This window comes from Rattus norvegicus, chromosome 8, assembly GCF_021556685.1.
Source record: "Rattus norvegicus strain SHRSP/BbbUtx chromosome 8, alternate assembly SHRSP_T2T, whole genome shotgun sequence".
Lineage (NCBI taxonomy): Eukaryota > Metazoa > Chordata > Mammalia > Rodentia > Muridae > Rattus > Rattus norvegicus.
In genome coordinates, this window is record NC_141541.1 from 77,696,102 (window position 1) to 77,713,104 (window position 17,003).

Here is a 17,003-nt window from a genome sequence, read left to right on the forward strand (position 1 = left end):
TGGCTAGGAAATGACTTTTATCACTCCATATAAATTTAGCTCTCAGAGTACTTAAACCTTGGTCTCTTAACTATTTACCAGTATGTACTGTGATTAAGCAGGTTACTGTGTGAAGCATCAACATTTCTCTTTTCCCTTTCGATAAACATTTTTAATTAAAATAATCTTAAAGTCTAATAATGGAATTAAGCATTTTTTGTACCATCTAATATCCTTTATTAAGAGAGAAAAAGAAGTAATACCTGGAATGGCCCTAAAATAAGCATTTTTACAGAGTTAAATATTTGCGTCTATACTTAGATCTATAAATTACTATTCTTTGAACTTGAAGTGGATTTTGAACTGGGCTCTCCCTAATTATAATAATCATACATTTTATTTATTTATACCTGAGCCATATAGACATTAACTAATTACTTCTTGATCACACAGCCTAACAGGGAGACTTTCCTTGCTGCCCTGTTTTTACAGCGTGCATGTGAGTATGTGTTAATTATAGGCCCCTCTGATTAACTTGGCATCCCAGTGCTTTACAACCCGTCAACATCAAGGGTTTGGTAGGTGGGCAAGAAAACTTGTATTAGAGTTAACTTCTGGTTTCAAGCCAGGAGGTAAGTGACATTTTGTGAACCCATCAAATATCTGGCTTGAGTCCAAGTACAATTCATTTTCCTTAAGTATTTAAATAGTTGTTTGAGGAGTGTTGACTTTCTCAATTCAGGCCACACTATAATTGCCTAATTAAAAAAGGAGGAGAAAAAAAAAAACAGGTGGTCTCTAAATATATTTGAGCCAAATTGAGCTTCACTCTAGTCCAGGTTGTGTGTAGGTGACATGGCTAATTAAGTTAGCCCCATTAGGGTATGCCTTCAGATGTGACTGTTACACTCTGTCTATTCCATTAAAAAACTACCTTTGTCGGTCCTTTAACAGGAAACAGATCGATCTGAGCAAAGTCCATCGTGAAGGGAACAGAGGTAGCTGTGGGTGACATTCATGGAGGCTCATGGCCAAATGCAAATGCTCCATAGATGGATAGACACAGAATAAGTGCAGTTCACTTAATCATTCTGAAAAGCCATCTGCTGATGAGTCCATCAAGCCGGCTGGATCATGGGGTGTGGAATCCCTGTTGCTGCCCCCCAACACAATCAGAAACTAACAGACATAAGAGCTCTTGAACCTCTACTTGTACCAGAGTAGCCTTTACATTTAATCAACCAAAGTTTCTTCATGGTGCTGGGGAATGGAACTCCCAGCTTCCCACACACCAGACACACTCTTCCATAGAGCTATGCCCTCCCAACTCTTCCCGTCTTTGATAATTGAAAAGTGATGATGAAGAAAAGCAAAGGGCTGACCTGTGGATTTTCCCCTACAGGATAATTCTTGGTAATATACCCATTGTACCTCAATCAAATTGTATCACCCTCTGTTAAAACGTCCAGTGTCCCTTGAAAACAGCCTGTGTGAGAAGACAGTGTCCCTCTGAGTGCTGAGGGATGAATGGGGAGGCTGAGGTTTCCAGAACATTCTATCTCTTTCCTGAGATACTTCTGGAACAGGATAGATAGTATTTGGGGAGCTCACGGGGACACCACTGTTGGGCCACCACAGTTGCTGGGCAGTTAGACGAGGCTTTAAATTCAAAGCCCAAAGAGTCAAGTAAAAGTGTGTAATAGTACCATTATTATACAACTCATAGGGCTTTAATTTAAAGGTTATTCATGTGATGAATTACTTAAATATCAATATTTTTATGCTCACATATAATTTTCTTAGAATAATTGCAATTTTACATTGGAAAGAAAATGCTTTTAATCTAGGATTCTTGCGGACTCCTTCTCCCCCAATATATCTGGCAACAAACTCATGGAAAGTTCAAAAAGTCAAGGATGACTTGTCCAAACCCTGTCTACCCAGCCTCCCACTTTCCTAGTTGGAGAACTGTCCTTGATTTGACCAAAAAGGTCAGAATCCCCACAACTCAGCAGGCTTCACATGCAGGGAAGTGGTATTCTGTGGCTTTTGGTTGCCCAGTTTTCTCCTAAGTGTTTGAATAACTCTATCCAAACTGTCATCAGAGCTAGTAAAAACAGCTCTAAGGAGCCAACAAGAGAGTAAAGGCACTCGCTGCCCAACCTGATGACTTGTGTTCAATCCCCAGGACCCTAGATAGTGGAAGGGGAGAATCATTTCCTGCAAGCTATCCTCTGACCTCCACACGCATGTCATGACAGGCATGCCCTCATATATACACAAAATAAGTGGAATAATAATTAAAAAGAAAGATCTTTTTCATGGCCAAAGTTGAAAAACATCACGTTCTGGAAAAGTTGGTAACCACAGTAACATAGGCTGACCGACTTTCACTCATTCGTTGCTGTCATTTTCTTACACGACAGACACCAGGGTAAGCAATCAAGGAGTATGATCTGTAGCTGTCGACAACTTTGAAAGTAAGAACCGTAATTGTCCCCCATTTAAAGATGAGGGGAACTGAGGCCGGGAGAGTTTCACCATCTACAGAAGGTCACATGGCAGCGAGGACAGAGATTTGAATAGGAACACGTAACCTCCCTCACCATCCTGTTGACAGTATCCCTAAAGCTGTATCCAGTGGTAACATGTATGTTTCTTCTATGCCAAACGCCTGTTGTAGCAGATGTGTTTAACTCGGGGGACATGCCTAAGGCTGAACGTGAGAGAACGGACAGCTAGAGCTGGAAGTAGGTCTGTGGAGAATGGGGACATTGACCTTTGCACATTGAGTACCATGCTTGCTTAAAAACAAGTCTATGAGCCACAGCCATTGCGTGTGTACTCTCCGTATCAGAACAAATCTCCCAATGACCACTAAGAATGAACCACGGTGACCTAGCACAGTCACCTCTAATTAAGTGTCTGTGATAAAGCCACACAGGAAAAGCCATGAGATCTGTGGTCTGCCGGAGTACTCTGTCCCCGAGGCTATACCTCGGACCATTCTGTTGTTGTCAACTATGAGATACTTTCTTCTAAAATACCAGGAGGTGAAGTGGGTGTTAAATCTCTATTCTAATGAAGAAACTGAGGCTCAACAAAACCTCTGTAAGGTGTCAGGAATGGAACCCTGAGAGTTTTTGACCACAGGAGTTGCAGAAACATGTCAGAAGCTTCTTCTCTCCTGTATCTCTCCAAGGTCAACTTCATTTTCAAGTGAAGCAGGACAGCTGTTCAAAACTCCCCACTTGCTAGGTAATCAACACCCAGCCAAGACACTGGAAGTGGGATTCCACAAGAGAAACGGAGGTATCCAGTTAGGCCAAGGTTATCTAACTGTGCCCTGGTATTTGCATGGTCAGAATCTTGCACTTGGTGGAAGCTGAAAAATGCTGTGTTTTGTTTCGGTGCCTGGGACTCTCTGTCTGAATGGTAAAAATATCGATTCTTTTTGGGTCACTTTCCTGGGCTGGCTCCGGTCTCCCTTTAGGAGACAGTCTACTCCTGTGGCTGTGGTTTGGAATTGACATTTACTTTCCTTCTGGGTTAATGGCCCCCTTTAAAAAGTGTATTGCTGTTTTGCAATTCAAAATCTATTACATTGTGGAGGGGAGTTCAAAAACCTTGGGAGCCATCTTGTGGTTAAAGCATTTCCTCAAGTTGATGTTGCATGAAATTCTTTTGTACTTTTTGAAGTTAAAGGGGCTGTACTTGTTTTCTTTTCAATACTTTGTCCTTGAAATAGTAATTATTCCTCAATTATCAATTTTCATCCTCTAACATTTAAAACATGTAAATCAAAACTTAACATTTAATATTTAATAATTTATAATATTTAATTTATAATATTTAATAATTATATTTTATTTTAGAGTCTCTCTCCCACCCTATGAGTGTTGGTGTATGTGCGTGTGTGATTGTGTGTGTGTGATTGTGTGTGATTGTGTGTGTGTGATTGTGTGTGTGTGATTGTGTGTGATTGTGTGTGTGTGATTGTGTGTGTGTGATTGTGTGTGTGTGATTGTGTGTGTGTGATTGTGTGTGGTGTGTGTGATTGTGTGTGGTGTGTGTGATTGTGTGTGTGGTTGTGTGTGTGATTGTGTGTGTGTGTGGTTGTGTATGTGTGTGTGATTGTGTGTATGTGTGTGTGATTGTGTGTGTGTACATCTTTGGAGCTTTGATTAGCAGTAGGGGTAAAGAGCATTAAATTTTTCTCTAGAATTTTCTATAATTTCAAATTTGTTTCAATAATCCTATATGGTATTTAACATTACGGGGCGGGGGCTAAACTTATATTTAAACTTTATCAGTACTCATTGCAAGGGGAAGATGGGCAGATTGCCCAAGCAAACATATAAAGTCATTTGGATCAGTTGTATTCTGTGTATGCATAACAAGAATACAGTGGCTGCTGACCACGCTGCTGTGTGAAGGAAACACCGAGGGTGCGTGTGCTGCCTGGGCCTGTTCTGGGGATGCATCGCCATCTTTATCACGTTTCAAACAATAAATAAGCAGTGTGATCCCCTCCCCCAGGAAAGGGCAAAACAAAGAACACAAAACAAAACCCTCTGGCTCGAGTTCTTGTTCCCCAATGCTGCAAAGAGTGGCCTTCCCCTTAGTACATAAGTGGGCCACCTTCTGTGGCACCATGATTATTTCCAACCTCAACGTACTTGAGATGAGGATTTTCTAGAGACTTCTAGCTAGGATGTGGTCTTGTAGGGAACAAGGGAGAGTGGCTCCTATCAGCTTTTTATTTTATTTTAAACTTTGTCAAATATAGGCTACACGTGGTGGTTTGGCCTGTTCCAAAAATAACATGAAATCACAAATTCAAACCACTCACCAGCTTCTTGGTGTAAATTAAGTCGCTTTCTTACTGAAAAACAACTACAGTCAGTTTTAACTATATAATCAGGAAAGAAAGAAAACAAAGTCAAGATTAAACAAGGCGAAAATGAAGCAAAACAGAATAGAAGAAGCTGGTGGCCAAGTTTACAAGATTACATATATTCAAGCTGTGAACTCTTGTAGAGCAGCGATTTTTGGTTCCCTTGAAAAATATGAAGAGATTTGGCCTCCTTTAAGATGTGTCTGTTTGGTGTGAGAAAGATGGCTCCAAAGTTAGGAGCTGCTTTTACAGAGGACCTGAGTTCTAGTCCCAGCTCACACGTGGCAGCTCAGTTACCTGTAACGCCTCTCCCAGGGACTCTGCTGCCCTCTTGTGGCCTCCACAGGCACTGCATGCACATATGCATATGTGCACCCAGAGACACAGACACACATACACACACACTAAAAATAAATACATTTTAAAATTTATTTAACAGCATGGGGAAGAGATAGAAAAGTTTTCTCAGACTGAATATGTTGCTTGCTGATAATTATCAAGGAATCATGTGACTTACAGAAAGGTGATCTTCACAGGTCCATTCTACTTTTCCTGGACCGTTAAAGAAGAATGTTCATCTGCCTGTTACATTTTGTTATATTTTGTTTGTTAGGTGGTCCCACCTTCCTACTACAGCAAGCCCTTGTTCATCTCCCTGTAACCTCTTCTACCAGAAGATGAGGACCTAGGGTGCATGCAAGCAGCCCTCCCTCCACACTGCCAGAGTAGCCCCCAAGTTCAAGAACTGTAGCTTACACACTTCACTTGGAGGAAGTCACCTTAGACCCGAGACATCCTCTTTGTCATTGCTTTCTACTGAGCTTTCCCTGGCGAGCTCAGCCACTTGGTTGAGTTCCAAGTACATAGTTAATTCTTAAGTCAAAATGTTGGGCTTGTGTGTAGCTCAGAGGCCCTGGGCTCAACCCCAGAACTATTTATATATATATATATATTTTTTAAAAAAAAGGAAAAGTCACTTCCAGTCAGTGGAGGGAGGGCTGAGGACAGATCTCACATATGACTGAAGAAAAGGAAAAGAGCTAACCTGCTTAAGTGGGCAAGACAAGACTATAGGGCAAAAGGGATGGCAGACTGCAGCTACTCCATGTTGGAGCCGTGTCCATTTGACTCTTAGGGGGCCTTTCGAGTACCACAACATTTATAGTGACCTCATTCTTTTTTAGTATGTTTCAAATAAGTCATAAAACAAGTTACAATGATTCTTCATCTTCAAGAAATTCAATGAACTGGAACTATAGATGTAGCTCAGTTGGAAGAGTCTTGCTTAGCATGAACCAAACCCTTATCCCCAGCATCACATACACTATGGATACTTGCGAACCCCAGTAACCCCAATACTGTGGGGGTGCAGGCAGGAATATCAGAAGGTCAAGAGTATCCTCAACTACGTATTGAGTCAAGGCTAGCCCTTACTGAAGCCCTTCTGCTGTCGTGATGCTGAGAAGTGCTTGACGGTCACAAAGGTATCTGAAGCCAGGAGGGTTTACTGCACTTTATTCCGTGAAAAGCTGCCCCTCAAATCACGTTCTGCTTGTTTGTAGTTTGTAAGATGTTTCTTATACTCTTAACCTCTTATCACTTGGCTAACTCTGACCTTGGACCCCAGAGTTTGTAACAGAATCCTCAGTCCAGCCAAGGAGAGGTTGTAGATCACTATAGAAAATCACAAAGAAAACTCATCCAAAATAGGCCACTCCTTCCCCTGGCCTCCCTTTCCTTTCATGAAGGCTGTGCTGGCCTAGAACTTATGGTGTAGTTGAGGATGGTCTTGAATGGCTGGAATTATAGGCAACAGCTAACACCCCCTGGTTTCACCCTGTGATTTCCCTGTTTCCAAATGAAGGCACAGCAAGTGTGTTAGCAGACATAGAGCCTTAGGCTCCCAGATGACCATAATAGTTGAGAGCAAGTATAGCTCTTTCTTCATTGCAGAAAGTAGGGTCACTTTTGGACCCGAGTAGAGGTAGATGACACTACTTCCACGGTAGTCTAAAGTTCGACTTGCCTGGAATCCATGAGTATTTAGCAAAAGGAGATGGGAGAAAACTACTCTGGTCAGTGAGGAGTTGGAGAAGAAATTTCTTTCCCACAAAGAAAGAAAACGGTGACCAGTGACTATGGGGTTGACTGGACAGTTGGAATTAGCTTTGGGCTCGTGCCCCTGATACTTACTGAATGTGAGTTGAGTGTTGGGTGACATGCTCTGCAGGATTGTGCCTTCCTATAATTCCACCATTGCCACTGCTCACCCAGTTGGGATGTAAGAACAGAGGCTCAGGAAGGAGAACGGCAGGGTACCACCTTCCTAAAGGAAAGATAAGGAAGTACAGGCTGGAAATGCCCAAGACGAGGGAGCACAGCCTGGTTAACCTGGACTTACCTTCAGATCTCCGCCTTGGCTTCCTACTTTTCTAAGGGCATTTGTCAAAGGAAAAGGATGGAGTTGAAATGGGGTTGGGGAGAGAAGGATACACATTCACAAGCTCTCGCATGGGCCGGGTTTTTTTTCTCCTCCACATTTGTATTTGTGAACTATCCACAGTACTTTGAGTTTTCAGAATAGCATTTTTTACATTGAGAGACAGAGAGAAAGCGCGCATGTGAGGCCAGATGACAATTTGTGGGTGTCAGCTTTCTCCTTCTACTCCGTGGGTTCTCGGGATCGAATTCAGGTCGTCAGGCTCAGAAGCAAACACCTTTACCTGCTGAGCCATCGCGCCAACCGCAAGAATAGATTTTAACTGTGTATCTTCCTCAAAAGATAGGCAGAACCTCTTAATAACTGAACTGGTTTATAAGACCAGAGATGAGGGCTGAGGAGATGGTTCAGTTGGCAAAGTGCTTGCTGTTCGAAAATGAGGACCCAGGACACACACACACACACACACACACACACACACACACACACACACACACACACACGAAACAAGGTGGTATGTTCCTATAATCCCAGCACTGGGAAGTAGGAAATGGAAATCTCAGGGGTTCACTAGCCAGCAAGCCTAGCCTAGTTGGTGAGCCCCAGGCCATTGAGAAACCCTGTCTCACAAATCAATGTGAGATTGTAACTGAGGGTGATAGCTGAGGTTGATTTCCGGCCTCCACAAGCAAAGGTATACATGCTTGCACACACACACACACACACACACACACACACGAAACAAGGTGGTATGTTCCTATAATCCCAGCACTGGGAAGTAGGAAATGGAAATCTCAGGGGTTCACTAGCCAGCAAGCCTAGCCTAGTTGGTGAGCCCCAGGCCATTGAGAAACCCTGTCTCACAAATCAATGTGAGATTGTAACTGAGGGTGATAGCTGAGGTTGATTTCCGGCCTCCACAAGCAAAGGTATACATGCTTGCACACACACACACACACACACACACACACACACACACACACAGAGAGAGAGAGAGAGAGAGAGAGAGAGGATGTTATGAAAAGAAGAGAGATACCACTCTTTCCAGCCCACTGTCAGATACTCCAGACACATTTGTAGAGAACAAGAAATTTCTCTTTTGCCCATGCTTTGGAGATAGAATGACCACTGCTTTAAGTTGGGGAAATGTGTGTAACAAAGAAACTCAGAAAACTGTCAGCAAAGTCAACACCCTGTGCAGGGACCTGTGCAGGGACCTGTGCAGGGCCAGGGGCATGTCCTGAGATGTGGGACTTACCCAGATCCACACAGAATTATCGACAGAGGCTGGAAGCAGATGCATCTTTTCTGGGCTGAAAGGGAAAAGGTGGAAAGGAGGGGGTGTTCTTCATTCCGATACGTGCCACTGAGGGCACTTTTTTAAAAATTTCCTTCAAATCATTTTGCCCAGCAGATGACAGTGTTTCTGAGACAGTGAGAGAAGAGAACCTGAAGTGATGTGAGCCGAGTATCCACCCACCACTTTCCCTCTCTTCCCACCCAGGAGTCTGAGGGCCACTCCTCCTCCTCAGCCAGCCCCTCAGCCTACCAGGCATCCTGCGGTCACTGCTGGCTTTCCAACACTAACCTAGCCCCAAACAGAATCTTCACCTAGCCGTGGATTCTTTTGAACGAGGCTGTGTTGGCAATTATGAAACCAAGTAGATGTTGGCGAGCGCTCTCAGAATAATTATAGGATCCCTTCAGTAGTACAGTATAAATAATTGCCGGTTTAAAAGCTTTTTTTTTTTTGTGAACAGCAATTTATACTGAAATTTATATTTGCTCCTTGAAGCCAGTCTATGTCAAGGGCACCTCACTCCCACCACACCTCCCCACCTTGGGATCTCAAGGGCTTTGGGGAGCTTTGGATACCAGGATGCTCTCCGGTTGGCCAGGCAACCAGGAGGTTGTACGCATCTAATAGGTAGTGAAGGAGAGCAAGAATGGTGCATATAGTCAGTCAGTGACACGCACGAAGCACGAGACTGTCCAAGCTGGGGCACCTAGTGTGTTCCCAGCATACTGCTGACAGGAAGGCTGTCGGGGAGCAGAGGCTTACGGAGAAGAGCAGTGCTGTCCCTAGCAAGTAGGACACAGGGAAGATTATCACCTCCTCGTTGGGTTATGATGGTGCAGACGCAAGACCCAGAGGACCAAGGCACAGGAAGCTCAAGGATATAATGCAGCTCTAAAATAGCCACGGAGACTTATTAAAATGTATATGTTCCTCTCTGTGAAAGTTTTAATTTTCTACTATAGCATATTAGGAACGCCCAGGGAGTCCGGGGAGGCAGTTCAGTTGGTATAGCATTTGCTCAGCATGGACGAAGCCCTGAGTTCAGTCTCCAGCACCACATAAAACCAAGAATGGTGGGGCATGCCTGTAGTCTCAGCACCTGGGAGGGGCAAGCAGAAGAAGTAGAAGTTTGAGGCTGGGCCAGCAAGATGGCTTAGCAAACAGAGGTGACTGCCACTAAACCCGATAAGCTGTGTTCGGTCTCAGGGACCCACATGGTGGAAGGAAAGGATAGATTCCAAATTGTTCTCTGGTCTCTACCACATGTAACACATGGAGAGAAATAAGTAATGTTACTTTTTTAAGTTCAAATTTGTTCTCATCTCCATAGCACTTAGAGACTGGCTTGGGCTAGCTGAGACCCTGCCTTAACATATGTATGTATTAAAATGACTAGGCACAAGCAAAATGGGGGAAGACCTTGGTAATGGGGAAACATTTGTCAAGGGATCCCTCTTTGCATACTGAACAGAGGCCCTTCTTTTCCAAGCAGGTGACCCTCTGTGCCATCTTCTTGTATTTCTGTTTGTCCCCTGTGGCTTCCCTTACCCAGTAGGAGAACTCCCTTGAGTGTCTCGCATCCTGAGTGTCTCACAGCAGAGTAGCGAGTGTCCTAAGATAATGTGTTCTTTTATTTCAATCACTGTTCTTGGTTTCTGCCTCCAAAAGTCCCTTTTAAGCCATATTTCTTTTTCCACAATTGTTCGGGTGCTGGCTTTGGTATTTAAATAAGCCTTTCAATGGGTCATTAGCCCTGTAATTAATTCTAGCTATTTTTAAATGGTGCCTGGGTTATTAAAGAGCTGTCGCATTCACAACAGCCTTGTCTTTCTTAGGAGATTCACTCCGAGTTGGATGGTTTCTCTCCGTGCCAAAAATGCTGTCATTTCTCCTCGTTTCAAATATATTCGTCATTGATAGGAATAGTTAGGTTCTTTGAACGAGGACAGAGAGTGCTGAATTCTGACTCTCGTGTATGGCAGGTTCCTGCTTTTCAACAACTTCATATCTGGATTGGAGGCCTTCTTCTCTATTGTTTTATTTACAGTTTTTTTGCTGTTGTTGTCTTTTTAAATCCGTATTGGTGAATCATAGGGTTTAAGAACTGACTTCATGGGGTTGGGGATTTAGCTTAGTGGTAGAGCGCTTGCCTAGGAAGCGCAAGGCCCTGGGTTCGGTCCCCAGCTCCGAAAAAAGATCCAAAAAAAAAAAAAAAAAAGAACTGACTTCATGAAGTCGAAGTCCCTTGCTTTTAAGAAGGGGGATATTTGCAACACCAGGAAAAAATCCAAATGAGCCACTACCTATCCCCTGCCCTCTTACATTCAACGTTTGTCTCTATAAAATTAGTTAGAAAAGACTAATGCAAAAGGCAGACACATCTCTGATATATCTGTGTTTGTAGTAGGAAGGGGAGTGTGGGTATCCGGAATGAACTGGAAGAGGAGGTGAAAGGCCAAAGGTGCCCTCAGACCTGGAGGCCCATTTGCTATTTCACTGAGGATGGTCAACAGGCAGAAAGATGACAAGACACAGAAAACCTGGCTCGAAGGTGATCAGAGCAGTGGATTGTGGGAAGTGAGTCTAGAGAAGGAAGGGAAAAGGGGCTATTTCAGTAAGGTGTGTGTTTGCAGCTCTAAGTCAGAGCTCACCTCTGGTGGAGTTACCACCTCTACCTGGAAGGAGATTGCAGAGGCTGGTGCCTTCACTAAAAGGAGCCTGTGTGCTACCTGGCAGGTGCGGGCAGGGTGGGGGTGGGGTCCTGCATCTGCTTTGTTTACTGGCCTCCAGCTCAAAGAATCCTCATGCCAAAGTGGAACGCTCAGAGCTGCAGATCCCAGGCCCTTTCACCAGTTACCTGTAGGCTGAAATTGGAACCCAAGGCACATGACTTCAGGGCCATCCTCCCTCCCTCCCCCCCTCCCCCCTCCCCCCTCCCCCCCTCACATACACACACACACGCGCGCACACACGCACGCACGCACGCACGCACGCACGCTCTTCTCTGCAACATCCCAGAAGCTTACGTATTCTAATATTAGGACCCTGGCTCCACACCCTTGACAGACATTATAATCGATTGCAGCACAGTGTCTCTTAACCGGCACATGCTGGAAATCCACCCAACTTGGAAAGATGAGCTGAAACCCACTTGCCATCTTGACCTTCGAGTAATCCCAGGATTAAGCAGTAATTCCTAGTTCAGGAAAGCAGATGGAGCTTAATGTTGATTATGGAGTCTTATCTGAGAGCAGACAAAAATACTGATAGCATGGAGGTGACGGCAGTTCCCACTGCACACCAGTCATTTGAGTCTCATAACCCTGTCGACTAATTTCTGTTAGCTCCATGACACCAGTCAAGGAGTAGGCATGGGAAAGGTTAAATAACACGACTATGATCATAACAAGTCATAGAGGTAGCCTGGAACCAAGGCGCGCTCTCTCTCTCCCCCCGAGGGTACCCCTTTTAACAAACGGTATACATGGGGCACCTGTCCAGAGCCTAGATGTCAGAAGAACAATTAGAACCTTCCTTATCACACAAGCCCTACCTTACTCCCAACACTCTAAACACTTTTAAAAAATATTTATGATTGATTTATAAATGTGTGGTGGTGGCCAGAAAGGGGCACCAGGTAGGTCCCCTGGAGCTGGGATCATAGGTAGTTGTGAGCCACGAGATGCTGGGAACTGAGCTACAGCCCTCTGGAAGAGCAGCAAGCTCTCTGTAACCACGGAGCCAATTTCTTCTCCCTAGTCTTCTAGAAAGATTTGTGTATTGTGTGTCTGTGTGAGTGTGTGCACATGCATGTGTAAGTGTGCATGCCTGTGTGCAGGTGTGGAGGGCTGAGGGGGTGGCAACTGCTTCACTCAGTCCTTCTCCATCTATTCCTTTGGGACAAGATCTCTCCCCGATCTGGAGCTGGGCTGGAAGCCGGCAGGCCTCAAAGATTTTATGTCCCCACCCCTTCCGGAGCCGGGTTACAGCTGGGCATTGGGCGCCTGGCTTGCTACATAGGTGATGGAACCTGAACTCCCGTCTTCACAGTTGTGGAACAAGGGCTCTTAGCTGCTAAACCATATCTCCAGCACTCCCGTTGGCCTTTTCTTCCGGTCCTGTGAAACCCTTTGGCCTCTTTGGGCTGCTGGCTAAAATGAGTAATGTCGTTCAGAAGACAGGCTTGCCTGGGAAGTCAGGGACACTTTTGATTCTTCCTGTTCAATATCCGTGCAAGAAGGGAATGCCTGGCAGTGCCCTTAGATGTCTGCAGTAGCCTTTTCTTTCCACTCCGGAGTCAGCACACTCATAAGAAAGAAGCAGTTGGTGGGATTCACGAACTCCTCCCTTGCTTTGGGCACCTGTGTGTGTTAGGCACAGAGCAAGGCACTAATACATACCATGAAGAAGAAAGGCAGGTCTCCACTCAGAACATCTGACACTCTAAGTCCCCAGTGACAGCTCACAGCCTTCCAGAGGTGATAAATGCCATCAAGAATGAGTCCAGATAGTCACAGCAGGTGACATGTGGTGAGAGGGCCAGGGATATCTCTGGGTTTTGAGTTCCTGTGCACCTGAGGACAGATATTAAGGGAGACTTTAAAGGCCAAGTAGCAGTTCTGAGTCTCTGGGTGTATCTGCAGTGTGCTGTAGGGAGGAATGAGATGGACCAGGGATAGAATAGCCATTTCAGTGTGGGCTTTCTCTCTTTTCTAAGTATCTCTTCTCCCAGTAACTCTGCCCATTCCCCAGCTGTTCTACCTGATGTCCAAAGCTCATAGTCTCTCCCTAACTTCACCACTGTGAACCATAAGCAGTCCTGTGTTTCTTGCCCTCAAAATTGAGGCCCTATGACCTCCAAGGTTCACATAAATACCAGGAAACCCAATTTCTGCTCCCTCCTCCCAGGTGAGCCATACCAGTGCCACCCCAGCTTGAGAATCCTTTTGCCTCTCTAGGCTTCAGTTGGCTTGGCTGAAGAGTAAAGAAAAGGCTGGTGTGTGTGTGTGTGTGTGTGTGTGTGTGTACTCATGTACTTGTAGAAGACATAGGAGGTCATTTTCCTCTATTGCTCCCTGACTCAGAAGCTCACATTTTTTTTTCCAAGCTGGCAGTCTAGCAAGCCCAGTCATCCTCCTGTCTCCATCCCTTTTGGTGCTGGGATTACAGGTATCTTAATCAGGGTTTCTATTGTTGTAATTGAAACAACATGACCAAAAAGCAAGTTGGTTAGGGAAAGGTTTTATTCAGTTTACACTTACTTATCATTGTTCTTCATCAAAGAAAGTCAGGACAGGAGCTCAAAGAAGACAGGAACCTGGAGTCAAGAGCTAATACAGAAGCCATGGAGGGGTGCTGCTTACTGGCTTGCTCACCCTGGTTTGCTCAACCTGCTTTTTCTAGCTTATATCAAGTTAACATAAAATTAACCAGGATGCCAGACATGCATGGGCCCACAGTGAAATGTTACATGGTTGCTGGGATCTGAGTTCTTCCATCACTGTAAGAAGGTACAAATAGGTTGTAGCTTGGAAAACGGAAAGGTGCTCTCTACTACATTTTGGTAGCTTGTTCTTAAACTATCAAAACTACCCAAATTACAGCAAACATTCACTCTGTTTTGCCTGTTCCCTGATGGTTTTGTTATAGACAAGGAGCAGAAGAAGGAAAATAGCCTGTGTGTTCTCTCTGTGTGTCTTTCTCTCAATGTCTTTCTGTTTAATCTGTGTGTCTATATGTCTGTCCCTCTGTCTGTCTGTCTGTCTGTCTGTCTGTCTGTCTCTCTCTCTCTCTCTCTCTCTCTGTGTGTGTGTTTGTGTGTGTGTGTGTGTGTGAGAGAGAGAGAGAGAGAGAGAGAGAATGAATAGTAGAGGGAAAACATACACATATGCACTCACCACCCTGGTACACTTCCTACCAAATCAACTAGCTTTACTCCTTTCTAGTGCCCAACTCCATTCCATAGAGCGCAAGTCAGCCGTGATTTTATTATTATAGCACTAAGTCCACACCACCTGCCAAGCTTCCTTTCCTTTACCCATTTTTCAGATGACGTACAATACTTTGTTGTGTTTTCAATGTAGTCAGGCAACAGACTCAGATCATGAAAGGTGCTATCTATCATCAAACACATTGACAAATGCTACCGTTCTGCCGTACCTCCTCAGCGGGATCTTACTAATCTCTGCATATCAAGAGGTTCAATTAGAGCAATGGAAAGCCACTATGCTGTGACCGCATTCTTACCCATGTTACTTTGAGCTTATATAATGCACATTTGAACGTCTCGCCTCCTAAACCTTGAGGACTTTGTCATTAACTTATAGAGTTTCTCAAAAAGAGGTATGTCTTCCTGTGACCATTACTGGATGACGTTAAAATAAATTGGCTGCTTATATATACTAGAGTGATGTCCGAGCTGGGGTAGGCCACTTGTTTAGCATGGGCAAGATGCTGGGTTCAATCCTGAAACTGTCACAATATTGTTTAAAAACACAGGCATGCACGCACGCACACACACACGCACGCACGCACACACACACACACACACAGAGAGAGAGAGAGAGCGCTAGCTTAGAATGAATTGCTCTGAGTCTCTGGAGAAGTACTAGGACAGGACCCTGCAAGCCAGCGAGTGGAAAGTTGAGGTCTCAGCTGGGAGATGACTGCACCTCCCATGGAGACAGTGTTTTCGCATGGCTGGCATTAATGACAACACAATGGTATGCCCTCGTGAAGGGTTTTCATTTCAGAAGAACATCAAAACCACTGAGTCCTTTCAAGTCATCTTCTTTTACTGCGAAACTAAAAACCCTGCCGACGACTGCTTGTCGTAATAACCTGTGTCCCCGGCTGCAGGCTGTAGAAACTGGCTGTCATATAATTTTCTAATTTGTGTGTAGGTAGTTTCAGCAAACAAGTTGGTTTATTTCAGGGCATCATGACATCAGAAAGTGTCTTTTAATCGGCGGCAATGGGTAACAAAATCAGAATTTCCACCAAGTCCACCCTCGTTAAACAGGAGAACTACAATATGACGGCAGGGGCTCACTCCAAGTTTTAGATGTTACTAGGAGGCAGGGCTGATTTTATTTTAACAGATGTACCAGGAAGCATCATCCCTTCCCATGAACTTTGTCCCTTCAAACCAGCCAATCAGACAGGACAGCCAAACATCTGTGCCAATGATGACAGCACTGCCACGACATTTGTGAGCAATCCTCTCTGGAATTGCCTCTGCCTCCTGCGATGTCTTGATCGTTTCTTCATGGTGGCTGTGCTCCTCCTGCAAAGGTGGACATGATGATCTAGAGTACCCAGTCACTAATGCCCTGGAAAAACTAACAGCAACCACTCAAAAATGTCCCAGGTTACTTTCCTTTTCAGGGATGGGACGGAGGGCCAGGAAGGAGCCAGCACGTCCTTCTCCTCCCATCTGCACTCAAGGTTTACAAGAGAAGTATTGCAAAGTGTTCTGTGACGGAGGTCAGAGACCAGTCCTGGTTTTGGTGTGGGAGACAGTACCTATGCTCTCTTTGGAAGAGAATAGGGACCCCTCACTTTCTTCTAGAAAATGAAGGGAACAGATGATGAAGGTGTTCAGAGGTCACTGGCCTGCTATAACTTTGGGGCATCTGTAGCCATGAGATTTTTGTTAACCTTCCAGGTTCCCCATTCTGTGTTCCACGCATGTTAGATTCTGTCAGAGTCATTGCTCCCCTAACACTGTCCAGCCAGAGGCAAAGAGAGGAACTCCTCCCCAGAAGAACCTGGAATGGTCACTCTCATTGACATAAACTTATCTCTGGAGGTTTCTCCTCATGTGTAGGTATGTTTAGAGAGATTCAAATGGGCTAAAGTTTCAGGCCTTTGAGCCAAGTATGGGAGTCCAGGCCTGAAATCCTAGCACTTGGGAAGTGGAGGCTTAGACGATCAGGAGTTTGGGGCCAGTCCTCGACTCATAGAATTCAAGGTGAGCCTGAGCCACAAGGAGACCTTGTCTTAAGAAACTGAGGAGCAGAGACTGGGTTGGGGGAGGGAGGATCCTTTCTTACTGTGTAAAGGATGCCCCTGAAAAATATTCACAAGCACTACACTATTTTCCATTGCTCTGCCTTTTTCTGGGGATTGTTTGAGCTTGCTGCAAAAGAGGAAAAATGGCCACATTAGACTGGGACAAATGACGATGTTTCTGGAAAAGTCCTTCTTGGGGCTGCCACTTGTGAGCTCACACCCTAAGGCCCACTGGCCATTTAGACGCACGGTTAAAGAATTTGTGACTAATCTCCCCCAGTTTAGCAGCCGTTTTCTCTGTAGACACAACCCATATTAATTCAAATGACACTTGATACTGAATCCAATTCATGGACTAGTTAATAACTCCCTGA

At 44.7% G+C, this 17,003-nt stretch overlaps 1 protein-coding gene across 7 annotated transcripts in view; it reads left to right on the forward strand.

Moving 5' to 3' along the window:
- The window catches only part of Rora (RAR-related orphan receptor A), a 733,322-nt gene that overhangs the window by 660,415 nt on the left and 55,904 nt on the right, over nt 1-17,003 (forward strand).